The sequence below is a fragment of the Microcebus murinus genome, chromosome 19 (assembly GCF_040939455.1).
Source record: "Microcebus murinus isolate Inina chromosome 19, M.murinus_Inina_mat1.0, whole genome shotgun sequence".
In the NCBI taxonomy this organism is placed as follows: Eukaryota; Metazoa; Chordata; class Mammalia; order Primates; family Cheirogaleidae; genus Microcebus; species Microcebus murinus.
The window spans coordinates 23564715-23588278 of record NC_134122.1 but is presented as its reverse complement, the minus strand read 5'-3'; the positions used below and the strand labels follow the sequence as shown (position 1 = coordinate 23588278).

Here is a 23564-nt window from a genome sequence, read left to right as displayed (position 1 = left end):
CGTAAAATTATTTTTTCTGTATCTGTGAAAAATGATGACGGTATTTTGATAGGGATTGCCTTGCCTCTGTAGGTCACTTTAGGTAGTATTGACATTTTAACAATGTTGATTCTGCCAACCCACGAGCATAGTATATTCTTCCATCTGTTTACGTCCTCTGCTATTTCCATCTTCAGTGTTTCATAGTTCTCCCTGTAGAGGTCTTTTACCTCCTAAAATATATTCCAAGGCACTTTATTTTCTTTCTTGCTATTTTGAAGGGAATTGAGTCTTTGATTTGGTTCTCACTTTTACTGTTGTTGGCGTATATGAATGCCTCTGATTTCTGTGTATTGATTTTGTATCCTGAGACTTTACCAAATTCATTTATCAGATATAGGAGTCTCATGGTTAAATCCTTGGGGTTTTCTAGGTATAATATCATGTCATCAGCAAAGAGTGAGAGCTTGATCTCTTCTGCTCCCATTTGGACGCCCTTAATTCCGCTCTCTTGTCTGATTGCTGTAGCAAGGACTTCCAGCACTATGTTGAACAGAAGTGGAGATAGTGGGCAACCTTGTCTTGTTCCAGTTCTAAGTGGAAATGTTTTCAATTTTTCCCCATTCAGTATGATATTTGCTGTGGGTTTGTCATATATGGCTTGTATCATTTTTAGGAAAACCCGGTCTATGCCTATTTTGTTGAGCGTTCTTATCATAAAAGGGTGTTGAATTTTGTCAAATGCTTTCTCTGCGTCTGTTGAGAAGATCATATGGTCTTTGTTTTTGCTTCTGTTTATATGGTGAATTACATTTATAGATTTGCGTATGTTAAACCATCCCTGCATCTCTGGGATGAAGCCCACTTGGTTGTGATGAATTATTTTTTTGACAAGCACCTGGATTCTATTGGCTAGGATTTTGTTCAGAATTTTTACCTCTATATTGATAAGGCATACTGCTCTGTAGTTTTCTATTTTTGTTGCATCCTTTCCTCATTTGGTATCACAGTTACATTGGCTTCATAAAATGTGTTGGGGAGAATTCCATCCTTCTCGATGTTGTGGAATAATTTCTGCAGGATAGGCACCAGTTCTTCTTTGTAGGTGTGGTAAAATTCAGATGTGAAACCATCTGGTCCAGGACTTTTCTTTTTAGGAAGGTTTTTTATTGCTGCTTCAATTTCAGTACTTGATATTGGTCTGTTCAGGAATTCTATTTCTTCCTGGTTGAGCCTAGAAAGACTGTGTGTTTCTAAGAAATTTTCCATTTCCTTCACATTTTCTAGTTTGTGTACATAGAGGTTTTTGTAGTATTTATAAATTACATCTTGTATCTCCATGGCATCAGTTGTAATTTTTCCTTTATTATTCCTGATGGAGCTTATTGGAGATTTTTCTTTTCTGCTTTTTGTTAGTCTAGCCAATGGTGTCTCAATTTTATTTTTTCAAAGAATCAAATTTTTGTTGTATTAATCTTCTGTATAGTTTCCCTGTTGTCAATTTTGTTTAGTTCTGATTTGATCTTAATGATTTCACTTCTTCTTCTGGGTTTGGGGTTGGTCTGTTCTTCTTTTTCCAGCTCTCTGAGATGCTTCATTAGGTTGTCCATTTGTGATCTTTTCAACTTTTGGATATAGGCATCTATGGAAATAAACTTTCCTCTCAGGACTGCTTTAGCTGTGTCCCACAGGTTTTGGTAACTTGTGTTACCTTTGTCATTTAGATAAAAGAATCTTTTGATTTCCATCTTGATTTCCTTGTTTATGAAGTGATCATTCACCAGAAGAATGTTTAGTTTCCATCACTTTGTGTAGAAATGAGGACTCCCGTTAGGAGTGATTTCTACATTTATTCCATTGTGGTCTGAAATGATACATGGTATAATTTCTATTTTTTTTAATTGTTTGAGACGTGCTTTGTGTCCTAGGATATCGTCAGTCTTAGAGAATGACCCATGAGCTGATGAGAAGAACATATATTCAGTGGTTTGGGGGCAGAATGTCCTGTAGATGTCAGTCAGGCCCATTTGTTCTAGGGTTCTGTTTAAGTCCATTATTTCTATGTTGTTTTTCGGTTTGGAGGATCTGTCCTGTGCTGTTAGTGGGGTGTTAAGGTCTCCAACTATTATGGTGTTGTTTATCCATTTGTTTAGATCCAGTAGAGTTTGATTTATGAATCTGGGTGCACCAAGGCTGGGTGCACATATATTTAGAATTGTTATGCCTTCTTGAACTATACCCTTCACCATTATATAGTGACCTGCTTTGTCTTTTATTACTTTTGTTGATTTAAAATCTAAGTTCTCTGTTATCAGCACCGCCACATCAGCTTTCTTTGGGCTTCCATTTGGTTGAAATATTGTTCTCCACCCCTTTACCTTTAAGTCTAATTGCATTCTTGCAGGTTAGATGTGTTTCCTGAAGGTAGCAGATACTTGGCTTGTGTTTTTTTATCCATTCGCCCAGCCTATGTCTCTTGATTGGGGAGTTTAAGCCATTCACATTTATTGAGATAACTGATAGGTGGGGCAGATTTCTGTTCATTATGTTGGGTTAACTTTGTTACTTTGTTTTCTTTCTTGAGCCATTGTAGTGTCTGGGCTTTGATCTTTAGCTTGGAGTAGATTTACATTCATGAGTGTTTATTGTGCTGATCCATGGGTAACACTGTTTTGAGTACTTCTTGAAGGGCTAGTCTTGTCTTGGTGAATTCCCTCAGTCTTTGCTTATCTGAGAATGTCTTCATTTCTCCTTCATATACAAAACTTAGTTTTGCAGGGAATAAGACTCTAGGCTGGGCATTGTTTTGTTTCAGAAGAGTGTGAATGGGGTCCCAGTCTCTCCTTGTCTCAGTAGAGAAGTCATCTGGCATTATTCGAATTGGCTTTCCCTTGTATGTCACTTGCTTCTTTCATCTTACAGCTCTTAGAAGGGCCTCTTTAGATGATACTTTGGTCAGTCTGATGACTGCATGTCGTGACGACTTCCTGTTTGCATTGAATCTCCCAGGGGTCCTCTGAGCTTCTTGAACTTGTATATCGAGATGTTTAGCAAGGCCTGGGAAATTTTCCTCTATTGTATCTTCAAGTAGCTTGTCCAACCCTTGAGTGTTGTCTTCTTCCCCTTCTGGTAACCCTATGACCCTCACCTTAGGTTTCTTCACATAATCCCACATCTCTTGTGGGCTTTGTTCTTGTCTCTTATTTCTCTGCTCTATCTCTGTGACTGATTTATTTAATTGGAAAGTTTTGTCTTCAATCTCTGAGATTATTTCTTCCATTTGATCTACCCTGTTCTTGAGACTTTCCACTGTATTTTGTAGTTCCCTGAATTGATTCTTCATTTCCAGGAGTTTGGTTAAACTTTTCTTCATTGTTTCAATTTCTTTAGTGAATTTTTGTTCCAGGTCCTAGAGGCTTTTTGTGGTCTCTTTGTGTTGGTTATGGAGTTGTTCTTGCAGTTTGTTGAATTTTCTTATGATCCACATTCGAAATTCCTGTTCTGTCATTTTGGTTGCCTGATTTTGTTTGTCCATTTCTAAGGGGCTGGTGGCTCCTCTTTGGGGTGTGGTTTCCGTTTGGTTCTTATTTCCGGAGTTCCTTTGCTGATTTCTTCCCATGTCGATCAGTTGTTCTTTCCTTTAGGTTTTTGTTTGGGTATTCACACACCTCATTTAGTTTCTGAGCTGGTAGGTGGTGTCTGTGGGTGAGATTTGAACACTCCCTGTACGATGAGTCAGTAGGTGCCATGAAAAGGGTATGCAGAATGTCCTGTCAGTAGGTGGCGCTTGCTTGGAGGAACAGGCTACACTGTTGTTTTTGTGTCCTGTAACCAGTTCTTGTTCCCCTAGAGAGACATTGTAGTGCCTCAGGTGGTCGGTGGGGCTCTGAGACTTCCAGGTGTGTCCTTTTCTCCCCCTCAATGAGGGTTGGCCTGGGAGTAAGTCTGGGCAGAGCTGGGTTGGGTAAGCCTGCCCTCAGACACCACCAATGCTGTTAGCAGGGGTCAATGTTCTGTTCTCTGCATCCAGGAAAAGTTGTCAGGGCAGGGCTGGAATGGCCCCGGCTCAGTCAGCAAGTCTGCGTATCGGGGTGGGGTTGTGTGAGACCCGCATTCTGAAGCAGGCCTCACTTCTTTCCATCCTCCCCAACTCTGCAGCTACTTCTGGGCCTCTGCCAGCAGGCCAGACCTCACACCACCGGGCCTCCTCTGGCTGTGATGCCGGCTGGGAGGTTCCCTGCACAGGAATGCCACCTGGGCTGGGCGCACAGCCTCCCTTTGGGAGGAAGTTTGCCCTCTATGACCCTGATCTGCCCCTGAAGACATACACACCTCAGTAGTCTGTTTGCGTATATCCCTTCTGTGCCCCAGGCAATGCGAGACCTGGGTGCACGGGATCTGGTCTGCAGGTCTGACCTCTGGGCCCCGGAGTTCAATCCCTATCCTTACCAGAGAGAGGAGTGCCAGTCTCAATTCTCCCACAGGGAGCCCAAGCTGGGTCTATGTCTCTCAGCCTTAGGGTCTACCCCATTCTCCTGGGATCACTGTGCCAGCAGCATCTTGGAGGGCTGGCAGGTAGGGAGCTCACCGTCTGAGTTCCCCTCAGTCAGCTATAGGGCCCTAAAAGGGAAGGTTCCGTTCTCTGGAGGTGCCTCCTGCTGATGTCTATATTGTCTCTCTGGGCAGCCATGGATAGGCTGGGGGAGGGGGGGAGAATGAGACAATATGGTGCCTGCCCAACAGCTCAGGTCTGTGTGCAGGGAGGTGCCCTGCGGGAGTTGGGAGCCTGGTGCTGCGTCCGCTACAGGCTTACTGCTCACTGGTGGTGGCCGTCTCTGAGCTGTTGTCCGCAGGTCTCTCCACCCACTGGGGAGCCCACCAGCAGTCTGAGATGCAAGGGAGGGGAAAGTTAACCACTCCACCTACCCTTGCCACTGGTCTCCAGGCTGCTCCAGAGGTCTCTGCTTCCAGTTCTCTTCTGCAACCTCCTCCCGTGGAGTCTCCCATGGTCTCAGGTACCCCTCCTTCTGACCCTCGTCTGATGTGTGCTCATCTTGTTTCTTTCTTGTAATTCTGCTAGCATCTGTCTTTTCTGCAGAGACACTCTGTGGCAGTGTTTCTCGTCCGCCATCTTGATTATTCCCCACAGTACTTTAAATGTCATCTTTAAGTTAGGGAAAGAGAGTTAGTATCTTTTGATATGACATCACTGTCAAGTCCACAAGAACATGGTCTCAACCAAGAGCTAACAGAAAGCTACCTCATTTCCTAGAGATACCCTCTTTAGTTGTAGATACTCATGCCATTGTACTTTGTTTCCCCGAAAATAAGACAGGGTCTTAATATTTATTTTTCCTCAAGACGACACCCTAGGGCTTTTTTTCAGGGGATGTGTTATTTTTTTTAAGTACAACAATCTACATGTATTCAAATATAGTTAAGTCATCGTCTTCTGGATCATCATAACTCTCCAAAACCTGAATTCCATTCTGAATTTCTTATGTCTCTATTTCCTTTAGAGCCATTGGCCCCAATCTCTCATATCGAGCAACAGAGCTCCCATGGGGCAGATGAGAAGAGCTGCTCATTTTCTTTACCGCTCCAGGATGAAATGCATGGATTGTGCAGATAGGCTGCGTAGCCACGCCCATCACTAGGTCTTATTTTCCAGGTAGGGCTTATATTGCACAAACGCTTAGAAATCCTGCTAGGTCTTATTTTATGGGTAGGTCTTATTTTGGGGGAAACACAGTAATAAATATCCAATCTCTATTGTCTTCACAATATATCAGTTTATATGTGGGCCGGGCACAGTGGCTCATGCCTGTAATCCTAGCACTCTGGGAGGCTGAGGCAGGAGTATAGCTTGAGCTCATAAGTTGGAGACCAGCCTCAGCAAGAGCAAGACGCCATCTCCACTAAAATTAGAAAAATTATCTGGGCATGGTGGCACGTGCCTGTAGTCCCAGCTACTCAGGAGGCTGGGGCAGGAGAATTGCTTGAAGCCAATTATTTATGTTTATTTTTTCTTTTCTTTAACAACTTAAAAATATATATGGTAGTTCAACACTCAAAACTAAACTTTACATACCAAAATAGCAATAATCTGAAATTTTTAAAATATTCATTAAATATTTAAATCAAAAGGTTTTCTATTAGAAAGTAACAAAATTACAAGAATGTAGTTTTGAAAGCTTTGGTTAACATCACATTTAGTGACAAATGGTAAATTTAACGTTGATAAATGGGAGTGTAAAGGTTTGTAAAAAAAAAAAAAAAGTTTGATAAAAAGCTTTAATTTACTGCTTCTCAAAAAAAGCCACTTAACACATTGCCACACTAGAAAAAAATTTTTCCTTGGTTCCACAGTGTTTTATTACGAAAACAGAATAAAGACTTTGAAAACGAAACAATCCTTTCTAATTTAATGAAAAATGTGTTATTTTTTATTGTTTTCTGTGCATGAGTTACACCCAACTTGAAAAATAGTTCATGTGGTTCCCAAGGTGAAGACACCTGAGTTACATATGCTTCATGAGGCCCCAGTCTGAAAACTACCATGAGTTAACTCACAGGGCAGTTCCTGTGTTTAAGCAACAAAACAGTAAAACAATCCAATACTCTGCTTTAAAAAACTGTTGAGATCTAGCATATTCTTCCATAAGGATTCTCTTTATATTGACAAGCTCCCTAAAAGACAAGTCCCAAAATTAAGTACAATCTTCCCTTAACCCTTCCCCCAAAAGATTAGCAAGACTATTAAGAGCTGTGATAAAGAGACAAACAATTAGAAAATGGGCCAAGTTCATTAGCACCTAACTACTTAAGCACCTCTTTTACATATAGTAAAATGATTACTTCTCTAAAAGAAAAAGTGACAATTAATGAGAAGGAAAAATGCAAAAGAAGATCAGAAGAGTGTTGAAACCATAGGAATTGCAAAGTTTTTCCCTATTGCTGGGCAAGGCATCAAACTATGCAAAATAATTGCTATTTCAGTGAACTGGCTCTCTGTTTAAAAAGTTTGAGGACCCCTGCTCTAGGGCATTCTCTTGTTTGCACGTAACTACAGAAAGCTCTCCAGTTTGCCACTGACAAAAAGGTTCAAGTGCCAGAGAAATATTTCAAAAACCCAAAATTTCAGTGGCATATTTCACAGTCACAGGGGGCGGCTGCATTTCTCATTATTACCTGCTTCTGAGTCATTGGTACATCCTAACGACTTGGCATATTTTCCAATTTTATTTATGTACCTTTGCTTCTCCACATTTTGCCCTTTTGATTGTGGAACTTCTGGGAAGGGATTAGTTTTGTTCTTTAGAGAAAGCTGCTAATTCTCTTTTAATAGCATAGGGCATTTCTTGAACACTGGCAACTTTAGTACTTAATGTATACACAGGTAGTTATCAACTTAAAAACAGATTATGTTCCAAAAGTGTACATGTAAATCAGTTGTTGAAACTAGGAACATATTTTCCCATATGATCAGTATTGTGAAGGATAACTAGGACACCTGACCAGCATTCAAAAATTGACTGAATTCGCAATGAAGGTCATACTACAAAAGAACCCTACAGGATAGATAATGGTGTCCACAGTGTTCAATACTTACCAAAACAGCAATTCCCCTATGGAAATGCCTGGTGGGACAAAGTGAAGCCTCTGCGTTGATGTTTCCCTAGATACTCAGACTGGAGATGAGGAAGGGAACAAGTGCTCCAGTGTTGAGGATAAGAACATGGGCACAAGGACAGAAGCATGAAAGGGAAGGACAGTCAATCCTAAGCACAGACTTTATAATCAGTGGCCACAGAGATGCAGTACAACCTAATTAATGGGTAAGAACATGCTTTCTGAAGCCAAAACATCTGGGTTCAAATGCCAATTCTGCTACTTGGGGCAAGATACTTAAGCTCTCTGACCTTCAGTTTCCTGATCTGTAAAAGGAGTAAGGGCAACTTTCTCACAGGATTTGCTACAAGGATTAAATGAGTTAATACAGTTTGACCCTTGAACAACACAGGCTTAAATTGCATGGGTCCACTTATCAACATATTTTTGTCCACCAAATGCAGATAGAACAAACAATATTCACAAGATATGAAACCTATGTATACTGAAGGCCAACTTTTTGTATAAGAGTTCCAACAAGGCCAACTGCAAGATTTGAGTACGCATCTATTTTGGTATAGGTGGGGGTCCTAGAACCATTTGCTCATGTATATAAGGGATGACTATATATGCAAAGTGCTTAGAACAGTTAACTTGCCCAAAGTGTTATATCTGTAATTACTGTTAATTATCAAAAGTAGAATATCCTGGGCTATGCATAGCACTGCCTATATACCTGCCATAGCACCTCCCACAATACACCCTGGAAGGCCTTGACAATAAAGGTCTTTGCTTGGCTACTTCCATTATGTAAGGATTTCTAAATTATTTCATGCTTAAGTGAAGAGCTCGTCATTTAAGACTGTGTTTCAAGTCCTATAGAGCATAGATATAAAAGAATACATGTTTTTTTATGCCACTGGTCTTTAAAAACAAAAATGACTCCACTTTTGGCTCAGTGATAAGCAGAGGAGATCAGAAATGTTTAGTTCACCCTTTGCTTTTTCTGGAGCACAATGCTCTGAACTGCCTGCCTGTGATTATTTGTACTTAAGTGAATATTCTATTCTATTCGTCGTCCATTGAGAAAAGAAGTCATAGTATCATGCCTTGGGACTTATTTTTTATCCTGTTGTTGTAATCTGGCAAAATCTGACAGTGTCTACTGAATTAGTAAAACTCAAAAAAAAAAAAAAAAAAACCCAAAAAGCTGCTGTCAGTAGAGAAATTCTGTCAGTAGAAAAATCATTTGCAAGTGTTTTGATGTTTAACATTGGGTAATTAAGTTTTGCTATTTTTATTGTAACATATTTTGTAGTATCACTTCTGTTCCTACCATTCTACTAAAACATTCCTTCTAAAACAGCAGTCCCCAGCCTTTTTGGCACCAGGGACCGGTTTCACCAAAGACAATTTTTTCATGGACCAGGTGGGGGGTGGGGGGCGGGTATGAACAGCAGCTATAAAATGGAGATGAAGCTTTGCTCACCCGCAGCTCATCTCTTGCTGTAAGGTCCATTCACTAACAGGTCACAGACCAGTACTGGTTTCCAGCCCAGGATTTGGGACCATAGTTCTAAAATATCCATGGAGGTCACTGCCAAACACATCAGCTATCTTTCGGACTTTGACTTGCCATATATCTCAGCAGTATATGTTGCTGTTGGACATTGCTATTTACTCCCTCAGCAAATCTCATTAGGCACTAAATATGTACCAGGCCCTATACTGAACACTGTGAATACATGAAGGTACACTTGCCTTAGTATACTAAAGCAATCAAACCTAGAGCAATCAAACCTAGCCTAGTCATAGAAGGTAATATTTAAGCGTAAGCTTGAAGAGTTAGAATGTGACCACAAAAGGAAGAATTTAGCCAGAACAAGTAACATAGGCAAAGGACACAGGGCTGAAAGAAGTTTGGTAAGCTTAAGAAACTAAGTCAGACTGACTATATGGGGCAGAAAGAAGATCAAGGGCCAAAGAAGAGGCTAGAGAGGTGGGCCTGGGCCAGCCTGTGTTCCACCTCTACTTGTTCTATAGTTTTAAAAGTGAAATTGTGTATATTTAGCCTGAAGTGAGAACTAGAACCTCAGTCTCCATATACATGGCTCAGTTTTACCACCTTTGTGAGTTCTACTCAACTAAGCCTAGCCACAAATAACTCACCAACAGATGGGGATCAAAACATGACCTTTATTAGAGGCTTGGTAGCACATAACCCCAAAGGGTTCTGATAAACTGTGCTGGCAATTATAGTTTAGGTCTAAGGTTAAAATGGAGCTTCCTATTTTCTTCTCCTGTTAACGGATAAAACCAAACTGAAATAATTTAAAGAGGTTTATTCTGAGCCACATATGTTACCTGGACCTGGGTAAACACAAACCCAAGAAGTCTTCCATGAGTGATCCCTAAGCAGCTGGATTACAGTTTGGTTTTATGTATTTCACGGAGACAGGAATTGCAGGTAAAATCATAAATCAATACATGGAAAGTATACATTAGCATTGGTTTTGCCAAAAAAGGTGGGAAATCTCAAAGGGGGGGGCTTATAAGTCACAGGTGGGTTTAAGAATTCTTTAGTTAGCAATTGGTTGAGAGTGTTAAACCTTGACTAAGAATTTGGAGTCAGCAGGAAGAAATGCTTAAGATGGGGACAGGATTGGGGGAGTCTCAATGGTCTTTTTTATAATTTGGTATCTTATTTCAGGAAGAGTCTGTTTTTGTTTTTGCTTTTGTTTTTTTATTTTTTGTCTGTCACAGGCTGGATTGCATCATAGCTCACTGTAACCTTCAACTCCTGGGCTCAAGTGATCCTCCCAACTCAGCCTCCCAAGTACCTGGGACTATAGGCGCAAGCCATCGTGCCCAGCTAACTATTTTTTTTTTTTTTTTTTTTTTTTTTTTTTTTTGTAGAGACAGGATCTCACCATGTTGCCCAGGCTGGTCTCGAACTCCTGGCCTCAAGTGATGTTCCTGCCCTCAGCCTCCTCAAATCCTGGGAATTATAGGCATGAACCACAAAGCCCACTCCTGTTTTGTCAATCTTATGATCTCTATTTCAACATTACATTCGTCAATTGTTATGTCTAAACTCTAAAAGAAAAGGGGTATAATGAAGCATGTCCAACCTCTTCCCATGATGGCCAGGAACTCAGTTTTTCTGGGATTCCTCTGGCCAAGAAGGGTGTCCATTCAGTTGGTTGGGGGGCTTAGAATTTTATTTCAGGGTATTACAAGGGTACAAACATTTTGGTTACATTTTGTGTCTTTGCCTCTAACCCTCGCTAGGGAGAGGGTTAGAGGCATGCCCTTCCCCTCCCTAGCGAGGGTTAGAGGCATGCCCTTCCCCTCTACAATGCTCACCGTGTCCTTTAGTTGTGCGTTTACCCCCCACAACCCCCTAATCCCTAGAGAATATTACTACCATGTGAGCACCATACTGTTAATCAGTCAGTACAAGTGGAGACTATTCTTCCCATCTTGTGTTACCCCTCACTTCGGATAAGGGCTCAAGAATTTAATTTTTAGTTTACACCCTTGACCTGAAGGCAGCCAGATTCACAGAGCAAACCTGGACTGACTTACCGACCCAGGGGAAGGCTGAAACACTAGACTAGAAATGCTAAAGACCAGGCTAGGCCTGCCAGGGGCACACCTCCCTGTTTCATTTACTGCCTGAAAACAGCAGACAGGAAGTAGAAGAGAATGGCAGATTTCTGTTCTACAGCCCATGAAGCACACAGAGAAAGACAGAATGAAGGCTGTATGGAAATCCAGTGACTTCACCTGTATTAATGCCAAGCTCTGAACTTTACAATTTGACATTATTTTTCCCCTGGGGACAAGTTAATAAGGAGAAAGGAGGGTGGGCCCTCAAGTGGGAGCAGGGTTCTCCTCTACTATCTAAACACAAAGAAGTGAGATTTACGCCTTCTTGAAAGGCAAAAATTCTACTACTACTATTTCCAAATCTGATCATACACATCTTTCTTTCCACAACCACCTGACTAAGCTGTATAATTTGACACTTGATACAGCAAAGCCATAAAGATTTATATGATCCATAATCATTACCTTGACAATGAAGATAAAATCTACTGAGGAATCATAAAATATTCCATACTTTAAAAGAGACAGCAATGACTTTTGCAGCAAAGATCTCTTTTATCCTGCTTATTTGCACATGCCATCTGCTTTATTAGCATGTCGTGTCACATAGAACTGCTCTTGTAATTGCAAGCCTCATATTATGACAACACTAAGAATATGAAGGCAGGGAGTAAAGACAATGAACAGAAAAGAGGAGAATGGCTTATTCATCCTCCCCTGTCTTGTCCCCAAAATAACTTGTGGTCTAGTATTCATTCAAAAATGTTTTCACACGTATGTGCTAGGCAATGGATAGCAAATAGTCAAGAAAATATAGCCCCTAAAGAAATGTACAGTCATGTAACAAATAATTTGCAAATATGTATTAAGGAGAAATGACATGGTTTTTAAAGATCAGGAGTAGAGATACAGAACCACTGGCATAGATTTGTGGGTATTTCCAATCCTTTTTATACTTTAGTGTGTATGTGTATGTACATTTGTATCTCTCAGCAATATATATTAGTTTTCTTAACTTACATAAATGTCATCCTACAACTCTTTTCACTCAAGATTATGTTTTTAATCCCTATTAAGATTACATACATTTAATTTTAAATGCTACATACAAATCTGTCATATTCTTCTATAGAAATATTACACATTTTATTTCCTTTTCTGATACACATATACTAAAGTTTCCTGGTCTGCCCTATTTTGGCCAATGGATCAATGAACCTCATTTTAAATATATTTTTGTGACACACACAAGTTTTCCTCTAGGCCTGTGGTCCCCAATCCCTGGGCTGCAGACCAGCATTGCATCCATGGCCTGTTAGGGACTGGGCAGCAGAGCTCCTCTGCCATTCTCCCTCCCTCCCACCTCTCCAGACCATGTAAAAATTGTCTTCCGTGAAACTGGTCCCTGGTGCCAAAAAGGTTGGGGACTGCTGCCTACTCCATTGAATCCTTTAAAACTTTAGTTTCCTTTCTCAGTTATTGTAACGAATTAATTATATGAAGGATATAAAGTACTTTATAAATAGTAAAGTTCTACATAACCTCAAAAAGGTAAACAGTTATCATATGACTCAGCAATTCTCCTTATGTATATACCCAAGAGAAATGAAAACATGTTCATACAAAAACTTGTATACAAATGCTCATGGCAGCATTAAGTATAATAGTGAAAAAGTAGAAACAACCTTATGTTCATCAACTAATGAACAGATTAATAAAATGTAGCATGTACCCATGCGATGAAGTAGTTTTTTCAGCCATGAAGAATAGAGTACTGACACATGCTTCAACATGGGTGACTCTTGAAAACATTATGCTAAATGAAAAAAGCCAATCACAAAAAGCCACATATTATATGTTTCAGTTTATAAAAGTGTCCAGAATAGGCAAATCCATAGAAACAAAAAGTAGATTAGTGGTTGCCAGGGGTTGGGGGAATGGAGAAATAGGAGTAATTGCTAACAGATACAGAATATCTTTCTGACGTGATTAAAAACATTCTGGTATTGGTGATGGTGACACAACCTCATGAATATGCTAAAAATCACTGAATTTTACACTTTTAAATGATGAATTTTATGTTATGTGAATTATATCTCAAAGAAAGTTTCACAAAAACATAAGGTATTACTTCTTTAGTTCCATAAATTTGCAAACTTCATCCATTTTTTGTGAAGGAAGAATTAGATAGGTCTATATACACATACCTACAAAAGAAAATTTCCAGACTTGGGAACATTTCTCAGTATCACTGTTGTTGTTCTCCCCACTTTAGGTCTCCAGGCACCATGACTGATGTCAGGGCTCTGAAATGCCCCATTTCTAAAACCCAGCACCCTCCTGCTCCCAGAGGCAAGCCAGAATACCCCCTTCTGTCACTTTCTTCAGGCCACTTCTCTCAATGAAGTCCCCCAGGACCCTCCAAAATTATCCTCCACCACCCACCACACCCCTATCTCTTTCTGCCTCTGACCCCCCAGCTTGCTCAAGTCAAAATTCTAGAAGTCCTTGATTCTTATTTCTAATGATAAGGCATCAGCCAATCTTGACAATTCCACTCTGCACAAACATGTCATTCCAAGATTTACCCCTGTTGCTGCCAGTTTTTATCCCTTGCCACCTGACAACCCATTCTCTACTCAGCAGCCCAAGTTATGTTTTTAACAAGTAAATCTCACCATCACTTCCATACCTAAAATCCTACAAACTCCTTACCACAGAACAAGAGCCTACTTGGTTTGAGCCCCTCCTCCCACCCAGCTCCCCTCTGCTGACCATATTCCCCTTCACTACCCTATCCTACTTCTTGTTCTTAGAACCTCTAGACTTGCTCTTGGGTCAAGTTCTTTGTAATTGCTGTTCTTGCTACCTTTACCGAAGATTTTCACATGTCTGGTTCCTTTATATCATTCAGGCTCAGCTGAAATATCACTTCCTCAGGGAGGTCTTCCATAACCAGTCTATTATATCATAATAACATTAACATGCTTATCTTCTTAGTATTTATCACTCCCTGGAATTACGTTACTTGTTCATCTACCAGAATATAAACTCCAAGACAGCAAGAACATCATGCTTCCTGCTGATTCCTTAGAACCAAATGGTAGGTTTGCAGTAAGTATGTATCAGATGGCTTGCTCTCAGCTGGGCATTAGGTCAAATGCACAGTGAATTAAAAATAATCAGCATTAAGAAGGTCACATTCCTTAAATCTTCCAGGCCTGGATTACTTATTAACCCAAATAAAATCCTAATTGGTAGTTTATTGCAGGCAGCAAAGGAGACCCACTGGCTTGGAATTAAGTCTTCCACACACTTACAACCTTGATAGAAAGCCACCTATGTCTTTCAAAATCATAACTTCATCTTTTAATCTATCCAGTCTAAAAATTTATCCCACAGCTTTACATGCACATGTGTGAAATAACACATGGAAAAGATTATAGTACTTTGTAATAGCAAAAGATTGTAATGTCCATCAGTAAGAGGCAGGTTAATTTATGGTATAATCTTATATAAAGGAATTCTTTGCAGTGCCCTTTAAGAATAAAGCACCTGCCTATCTACTAGATACATGGTTACATACTGCTTAGGTACCATCTCCAAGAAATATGTTAAGTGAACAAAAAGGCAAAGTGCTGAAGAATACATACAGTTTGACATCATTTCAGAGAAACAAAAGGGAGAAGAGAAACAATACACATGTTTGTATATGCATAAAATTTATGCACACTGACACTAGGGGAAAAATGAGTGGCTGAGGAAAGCAACAGGCAAAGGGACTTTTTACGGAAATGCTTTTAAACTTTTTGAATTTCAAACCACATAAATATATGAATTGTCCACATCATAACAGTTCTAAATCTAGCTCCATTTCTCTTTACTTTGAAACTTTTCAGCTACATTAGACATTTGCTTTATTAAACATTGTTTTTCTCAATCTTTGCTGGGAATGTCTCTTTTTCTTCTAATGAAATCTTACATTTCTTAACATTGTGTAAATCAAATCTTATTTCCTTTGTGAATTTTTATGCTACATGATAATTTACACTGGAAATGATTTCTTTTTCCTAAGAATACCTGTAAGAAGCTGATGGTACACCATTCCTCAGAACTCAGCATCAGCTACTTCACATTGTTATTCACTTTTCTAACATATAGACTATCTGCTTGACTAAATAGTATGCTTCCCCAGGATATGAATCATGCCCTACTCACCTCTGGATTTCCCTAAATACCTGGTAAAGAAACATTCTCAAATTATAGTTCCTACGTTAATATTACAGGCACCAGGAATCTCATCACTAGGGATTCACTGGAAACCTCACCCCTAGAATATCCCAATTCCTATCTATTTTTTGGCCTTCAGTTACAATTATGTTTTTTCATACTAAAGAGGGCAGAGGCATCCTATCATAAGTGGGCTTCCAGGTTATGGATGTTCATGGTATGTCATCTTATAATTCTTGATGAAGAAGGTCTGAATACCTTCAAATAAGGAATCTCAGGAACCTCAATTAGAGTGAGTTATACATCTAGGGATCTTTTATACTAATTCTTCCCTGTCCAGGCCCCTGAGCTTGGCTCCATAATGCTCCCAACTCCACCATCCACGTCTCACTACTCATGCATGCACACATGCAATCTGAATTGCAGAAAAGCCTGCTTTTATTACATAAATCATACTTAATGGCAGTTTACCTAGTCTAATTTCTAATATTTGTTCATTTAAAAGCAAAACAATTATGTCCATCATTACATTGTGTCAGGATTTTTAAAATAAATTTTATCAATATAAACTCCATGGAGAGTTCATTCATTCCCTTAAAATGTATTTCATTAAGGAACTACCATGTGCCAGGCACTATTCTAGGCAATGGGGTCATACCTGGTGAACAAAGTCTCAGCCCCAATCATGCCTCATAGACATTAAGCAAGTTAAACATCGTAGTTTTTAATCTTTTGCACTTATAGTCAAATCAGCTCAGTTTTTTAATTGTGGAGAGACCAGACACAGGGAATACAAAAAAAAAAAAGTGAAAAGAATTAGTATGAATAAAGCATCACATTAAAAGGGAGCCTTTCCAGGTTAACATTAGCATATTTTTCATCATTTCATAGCAGTGTATCTACTGCATTTCAGATTTGCTGAGAAGTATCACAGACCCATAAGATAGCTAACTTTTGTAACTGGATTTCTAATTAAGCAGACAAATGTCAGACACTGCTTGCTACTAGAATGCTCTATTGGTAAAACATGAATTACAAAAGGGAGGGAAAAATCAAAGGAATAAATCTACGCTCAAAATTTTAGCTCCTGATTCATCTGTATCATTGAATCATATGTTCCTGTTTCTTGTAACTGTACTTACAGTCAATTGTTTTGGCTCTAAGGAGAAATAATTTGATCTACTAACTTCAAAAAATGACAGACTGCCTTTCCTTAGGTCTCATTTCTGTGACCTCCATGCAGCACTTGATGGTGTTGACCATCAGGTACTTTTTGAAGCTCTTTTGTCCCTAAATGCAGAAACTACATGATTCTTCCTCTTACCCTCTTGTTCTCTCTCTCAGATTTGCTTTGCCCTGTACACTGATCATCCTTTTTCAAATGCCAAGCCTTACTCTTTTATCTTTCTGTAAGATTTTCTCTTATAAGAATGATCATCATTCAAAAGCTTTCATTACCTGTTTTGAAAGTGCAATGTCCATTTAATACTCATAACAACCTCTTACATGTTAAGTATTTTGTCCTATCTTTCTTGTCCACCAGGCAGCCTCTGTTGAAGAGTTCATTTTCACAAAGGAAGGTAAGGGACAAGCAGAAATAAAAATAAGATCTGACCTGAGTTCAAATTCTGACTCTGCCACTTACGAGTTACATAAATCTTTGCCAGAGTAGTCATGTTGCTCAAACTACAGCTTCCTCTTGTATAAAATCTGTATACAGACTGAGTACTCCTTATCTGAATTGTTTGAGACAAGAAGTGTTACAGATTTTAATTTTTCTTCAGATTTTTTAATATTTCTGTATATATAATGAGATATCTTGGGGATGAGACCCAAGTATAAACACGAAATTCATTTAAGTTTCATATACACCTTATACATATAGCCTAAAAGTGATTTTTTTTCCTTTAAAACAGGGTCTTCACTTTGTTATTCAGGCTAGAATACAGTAGAGGCACAATCACATCTCAGTACAATCTTGAACTCCTGGGCTCAAGCAATCCATCAGCCTCCCAAGTAGGCTAGACTATAGGCATGCACCACCACACCCAGCTTTTTTTTTCTTTTTGGTAGAGATAGATCTATGTCACCCAGGCTTGCCCTGAACTCCTAGCCTCAAGCAATCCTCCTGTATCAGCCACCCAAAGTGCTGGGATTACAAGCACAAGCCACCATGCCTGGCCCTCTAAGGTGATTTTATACAATATTTTAAATAATTTTCTTCAACAAAGTTTTGACTACAGTTTGACTGTGACCTGTCACATGAGGTCAGATATGGAATTTTCACTTGTGGCATCACATTGGTGCTGAGAAAGTTATAGATTTTGGAGCAGTTTTGACTTTAAATTTTCACATTAGAGATGCTCAACTTATAATAACTCTTTCCAAAGGGATGTTGAGTTAAATTGTGATGACAATGATAAAATTTAAATTTTACTTATGTGCCAAACACTGTTAAGCACTTTACATATATTAATTCATTTAATCCTCATAATAATCCTACTATACCCCTTTTTACAGATAAGGAAACTGAGGCATAGACTGCATGTTCATAAAGCACTTATCACTGTAGCTAGAAGGCACTCAGTAGTGGTTGCTATTATGATTACCTCTATGCCATGACTCTCAAATATATATCCCATCAAATATAGACATCTTCATTCACTTAAACTTTGCTAGAAGATTTACACAAGATGTCTCACCAACATAAAAAAGAAAATGTCATAAATCAAACTCCGTATTTCATTCCCCCCTGCCCCACTCACCCATAAAGCATGGTTCTCCTCTCAACTTTTCTCTGAGTCACCCAGGCTTAATTTACAGCCATCCTTGATACTCTTCTCTCCCACTCACCTCTAGTCTTGGGATTTCTCCCTCCTTGTACTCTTCTTTCCTCCATTTCCAGTTCCTTTATTGATCCTGCCAGAGGACTGGATTCTGGAGCCAAACAAACTGTACTAAATGTATGTTTGTAGAATACTTTTGTAATTTATATCAAGTTTGATGAAAATAGGAGTGGCAACACCTCAAAGTCTCATCCATGAAGGATGTCTGAAAGGCAGTGGAGGGTGAAGAGGGAACAAGACCACCTGACTATACAGGCAACAAGACACTGATGCAGGAGTAAATATGTGACCAGACTGTAATCTGTTCTCAGGTCAACCAAGAGCATTATTCAAATGGCCTCAAAGGCATCCAAAACAGAACATAATAGAATCTTAAAACGGACCATGAGGGAAAGTGCAGATTAAGTATATGAAGATTAGTGAAATCTCAGTGAGGCAAAGGAGTGGAAAAGCAACTACTTGAAATTTAACGAGGCTCGTGTTAATCAGAATAAGTGTCAAGTTCACATTATCTGGCTTTGTTTTTACTGCACAAAAAATAAAGCCCACTCATATCTCAATGACAGGAAAGAAAAGAAGCTAACCAAGGTAAGCCATTCTTCTAAGTTTCATTTTAGTGGCCTGACAAGCCAGCACTATGTGTCCCCAACTGTCAATACAGCTGACAGAACCACTTAAACTAATTAACTAGTTACATTTTAAAATACAATTAAAACTGAACATCATTGCTTAATTATTTCAAAACTGCAAACTGCTAAATAAATATTGCAAGCCTTTGAGAAATAAATAGCATTGCTCTTTTATAATGCATTATCAAACATTAGTGAATATAATTAAGTATACACAAGCAACTAAGTTCTATTATAAAAGCAGAATTTTGACACACATATTGAAGAAAAACTTATTGTTCCTAAATAGAACAATTTATGGTACTATCCAACATATCAAACGTAAATAGTTAATTCAAGTACAGGTCAATTCAGTACGTTTAAATAAATGGGTGCCTAAAAAGAATAATCAACATATGGAAAGCAAAGAGCAATCAGCTAAAACCTCCTTGAATAACAAGATAAATGAGATACTCAAATGTATTAATTAAATATTTTTTCAATAATTTGCCAAACACTATGCTATATGAAATTATTTGTAACTCCCTTTAGAAATAATCAGTCTAAATTTAAAAATAATAAAACCAATATTTATAATAATAAAGAACAGAGGATTATTTAGTAAGGAAAAAGTAATACTTTCATCGCTAAGTAAATTTATTTGAGCCAAAATAAAAGAATGAACTATGGCATTTTTCATGTTATCATAGTACACTGGCCTTTACCCAACTCTTTTTAGGTTCTATCTGTGCTTCGCAGCTCCCTGCTTACACTACTCTCATAAAACTGTGTTTGCTGAGAGCAGGGCTATATTTGCTTCTCTCTCTAGAACCTAGTACAATACCTGGCCCATTGTAGTCACTCAGTAAGTGGTAGTTCAGGGAATTGTTTTCAAGGCCTTCTGTGCTACAAAAGTAGAAACTCATCGAAAGGACAAATTCTTACGTATCTTTGTATACCCAACACCTAGAACAGTACCTGACACAGAATATTTGATAACATAATTGCCAAGTGAAAGAACTTTATTTTTAATTTATAGTATCCAGTTTGGGATTTTATAATGTATCTCACCAACAAAAAAACTGGTTTCCTAAAAATAAATCTAATTCATTAAATGACAGCTGGCTGCCCAATATCATACATATATATCATCATATATATCCAGAAACACATTTCTGGATATATTAATAAGTATACTGTCACTATACTTATTTTTTCCTTCGTTTATTCATTCATTCATTCATGTCTTTTCATTGTAGATATTTATGCAGGTTGCTAAGACCAGTCACTGGTCACAAAAAATATCACCTAGCAAGATGCAAATTCCATGAAGACTAGCATCACACAAGAGGGCTCACAAAAGCTTTGTTTTCAATCAGGCACTGAAAGAACAAACGTTTGGTAAGCAAAGATTATGGTTTTTGAAAATTGCTACTGGGATATACAAAATTTTTAATACGAAGTTCCAGGAAACCCAGTAAATTCTGAATAGGTTGTAAACTAAGGGAGAAACAAGACTTGTAAGGACTTCTTTCACCCCATGCATCATTAGTGCAGACCTGTATTCCTTGCCTCTGTTTTTGGTTTATTTTCTACCCTATACAGGAGTGAAACAGAGCAATTTTGGGTGAAAGGATGATCTCTGCCCTTTTCTGTAGCATTCTTAATCCTGTTGGCAACCAATTTTCTGTGCCTCGCCCACTCTGTAGTTTATCTTGTCCACAAATAGGTAAAAACTACAGTAAGCATATTTTCTGACTGTTTTAGTATAAAAGTAGACTGCTTACATTACAAATGTACTACTCACATTTTATATAATAAAAACTTCTCCATTCGTCAATTAACTTTCTAAATTCATTTTATGTGTATATCAACATTTGTGCCCATGCACATACATAAATCTCCTTATATATATGGGTGTGTTTATATGTGGATGTATGTGGTTTCCCAATCACTCAAAAAGTCTTTGATGAGTGACTAGAGATTAATATTTTCCCCTAAATAGCCCCTCTTCTCAAACACATCCAAACACTAGAAAGCTGGCTTTTCTTGTTTAGTACACTAGTCTGGATGGTAAAGCTAAATGCTTTCATGTTTCATTCAATCCACAAAACAATCTATAGAGTAAGAAACCAAAGCTCAAAGAGATAATCGAACTGGGCCACAGTTGAAGGAGGAGAAACAACAGTTGAACAAGGTCTGACTTCACAGTGTCTAATCTTGACAAGAATATATTAATACCATGGCAGTCCGGAGAGGGAAAAATAATCCAGGGAGGTTCCTCTCAGACACCAGTGATAACTTCACAAACACATTTGCTCCTTAAGTACAAATCTAGGGCAATTTATATTGTCTGGTCTATATGAAAAGCTTTCCCACGGTTATATTAATAGATATATTTTTAAAGCCAAGAATCTAGTATAACACATATATCCAACTTCTATGCCAAGAGCAGCTCAGTGAGATGGTGACTGAGTTCATGTTTCAATGCATTTAAATGAGAGCAAAAATCATTGAATTAAAGACTTGACTATCTTGTTATAGAGTTAGTTAAGAAAACTCAACAGATGTATACTGACGAAGAAGGTCCTGAAATACAATCAAGATGACTAGTATCAATCCTCTTACCGAGTTCATTACCTGCCACTACTCATGACTGCCGTATCAACCCTGTACGGAGTTGCTAAAGTGAGCTTTTCTTATAAGCATTATCTATGTTAATCTTGTTTACATAGCTATAAAGGAATACCTGAGGCTGGGTAATTTATAAAAAAAAGAGGTTTATTTGGCTCCAAGTTCTGTAAAGTGTACAAGAAGTGTAGCACCAGCATCTGCTTCTGGTGAGGGCTTTAGGGAGCCTTCTACTCTAGGCAGAAGATGAAGGGGAAACAGGCTGTCATATGGCAAGAGAAGGAAGGAGAGAAAGAGAGAGTGGTGGTGGTACCAGGCTTCCTGAAACAAACAGCTCTCTTGTGAACTAAATAAAGCAAGAACTGAATTATTGCAGTGAGGGAACCAAGCCATTCATGAGGGATCTTCCTCCATGACCCAAATACTTCCCAACAGGCCCCACCTCCAAAACTGGATCAAATTTCAACAGGAGATTTGGAGCCAAAACCATACTATCATCTGATAATGCCATCTCCTGTTCACAATCCTTCTATGTCTATGTATTACCTTTTTTGGGGTAAACTCAAAAGCTTTCAAAACAAGAGACAGGTAAAACAGTCCAGTGTGAGACTAAAGAAAGGTAGAGGTTGTAGGGAGTGAGAGAGTGCGTGAATCTCCAAGTGTATTAATTCAAACTTTTTGACTACTATGGTTCAGGATACATGAAAAACAATGGCCAGCCCACTGGCTACTTGTTTCTAACTTGTGCACTCACTGTGCAAAATGTATGCTGTTTCCTCTAGCAATAGGGTCCTAGATTTTCTGGACATTGTAGGTCCAAATTTTACTCCCAATTAGTCCACTCCCACCCCCAAACCTCAGCAGCTATAATACCAGAATACTCACAGAGCCACCAATATGCCACATTTCTTCTGAAAAGTATTCCAAGATTAAGGAAAGTTTTACAAATGACGAAGTCAGACAAAACTAGTTTTGGACTAGATCCTCTTTAACAATAAGAAAACTGAGGCTTGTCCAAGTCACAAAGGCTGCTTTAAGGTGGACATCATCAGAACCCAAGCCTTCTGGCATCTAGTTTAATTCTTAAAATTCAACTATTTTTGTTCAGAATCTTTGATTTGAATATTTTTATTTACTTAATACAAACACTGAAACCTCAATCTTATATACATCAAAGAGTACAAAATTAACAAGTTACATTATTTTAAACTTCATGCCTTTGAAAATACTCCAAAAGAGCTTTTACATTCTTGCCTGATCAAAACACATTTGTTAAAATACCAATTACAGAAACATTTAAAATGATCCCATATTATACCACGGGACAGAACTGGACCATTTACCAAGGCTGCAGTTGTTCAAATTCTCAAGTAACTGACCTCAGTTGTGTAAGAATACTAACAACCACCAACTGGCTTTCGGCCCAGAGAAGCTTTCAGAACCAGTTTGGAAGTACTTAATAATTTTAAAATATATCAAAACTCCTTTCCCACTCAATATTCTTATACTCCCAAAATAATGTCAAACCTAAGGGCAGACTACTAAATTGTTTAGGTAAACAACAACAAAGTCAGGCTCCATTAATAATGCAATCAATTCTCTATTATCTAAGAGTAAATTAACTTCCTGTTTATCAACCATGGCAAAAAATAACATGCCATGTAGAAAAAAATGTCAATTACTGCAAATCAGTAACAATACAAGAATAACATAGCCATATGTTAGCAGGAATCCAATGTTTGAAGCCATAAATTATATATATACACACACATAGGCATACCTCATTTTATTGCAATTTGCAGATTTTTTCCCCCACAAATTTAAAGTTTGTGACAGCCCTTCCTCAAGCAAGTCTATTAGCACCAGTTTTCCAACAGCATGTGTTCACTTTGTGTCTGGGTCAGCATTATTTAACAATAAAGTATTATTTAATTAAGGTATGTAATTTTTTTAGACATAAAGCTATTATACACTTAACAGACTACAGTATAGTGTAAACAAATTTTATATGCACTGGAAAACCAAAAGTTTGTGCGATTCAATGGTC

General features: G+C 38.4%; 1 protein-coding gene across 1 annotated transcript in view; it reads right to left on the bottom strand.

Annotated features, from left to right (window-relative positions):
* The window catches only part of SDK1 (sidekick cell adhesion molecule 1), a 905178-nt gene that overhangs the window by 770527 nt on the left and 111087 nt on the right, over positions 1-23564 (bottom strand). The window lies entirely within an intron of this gene.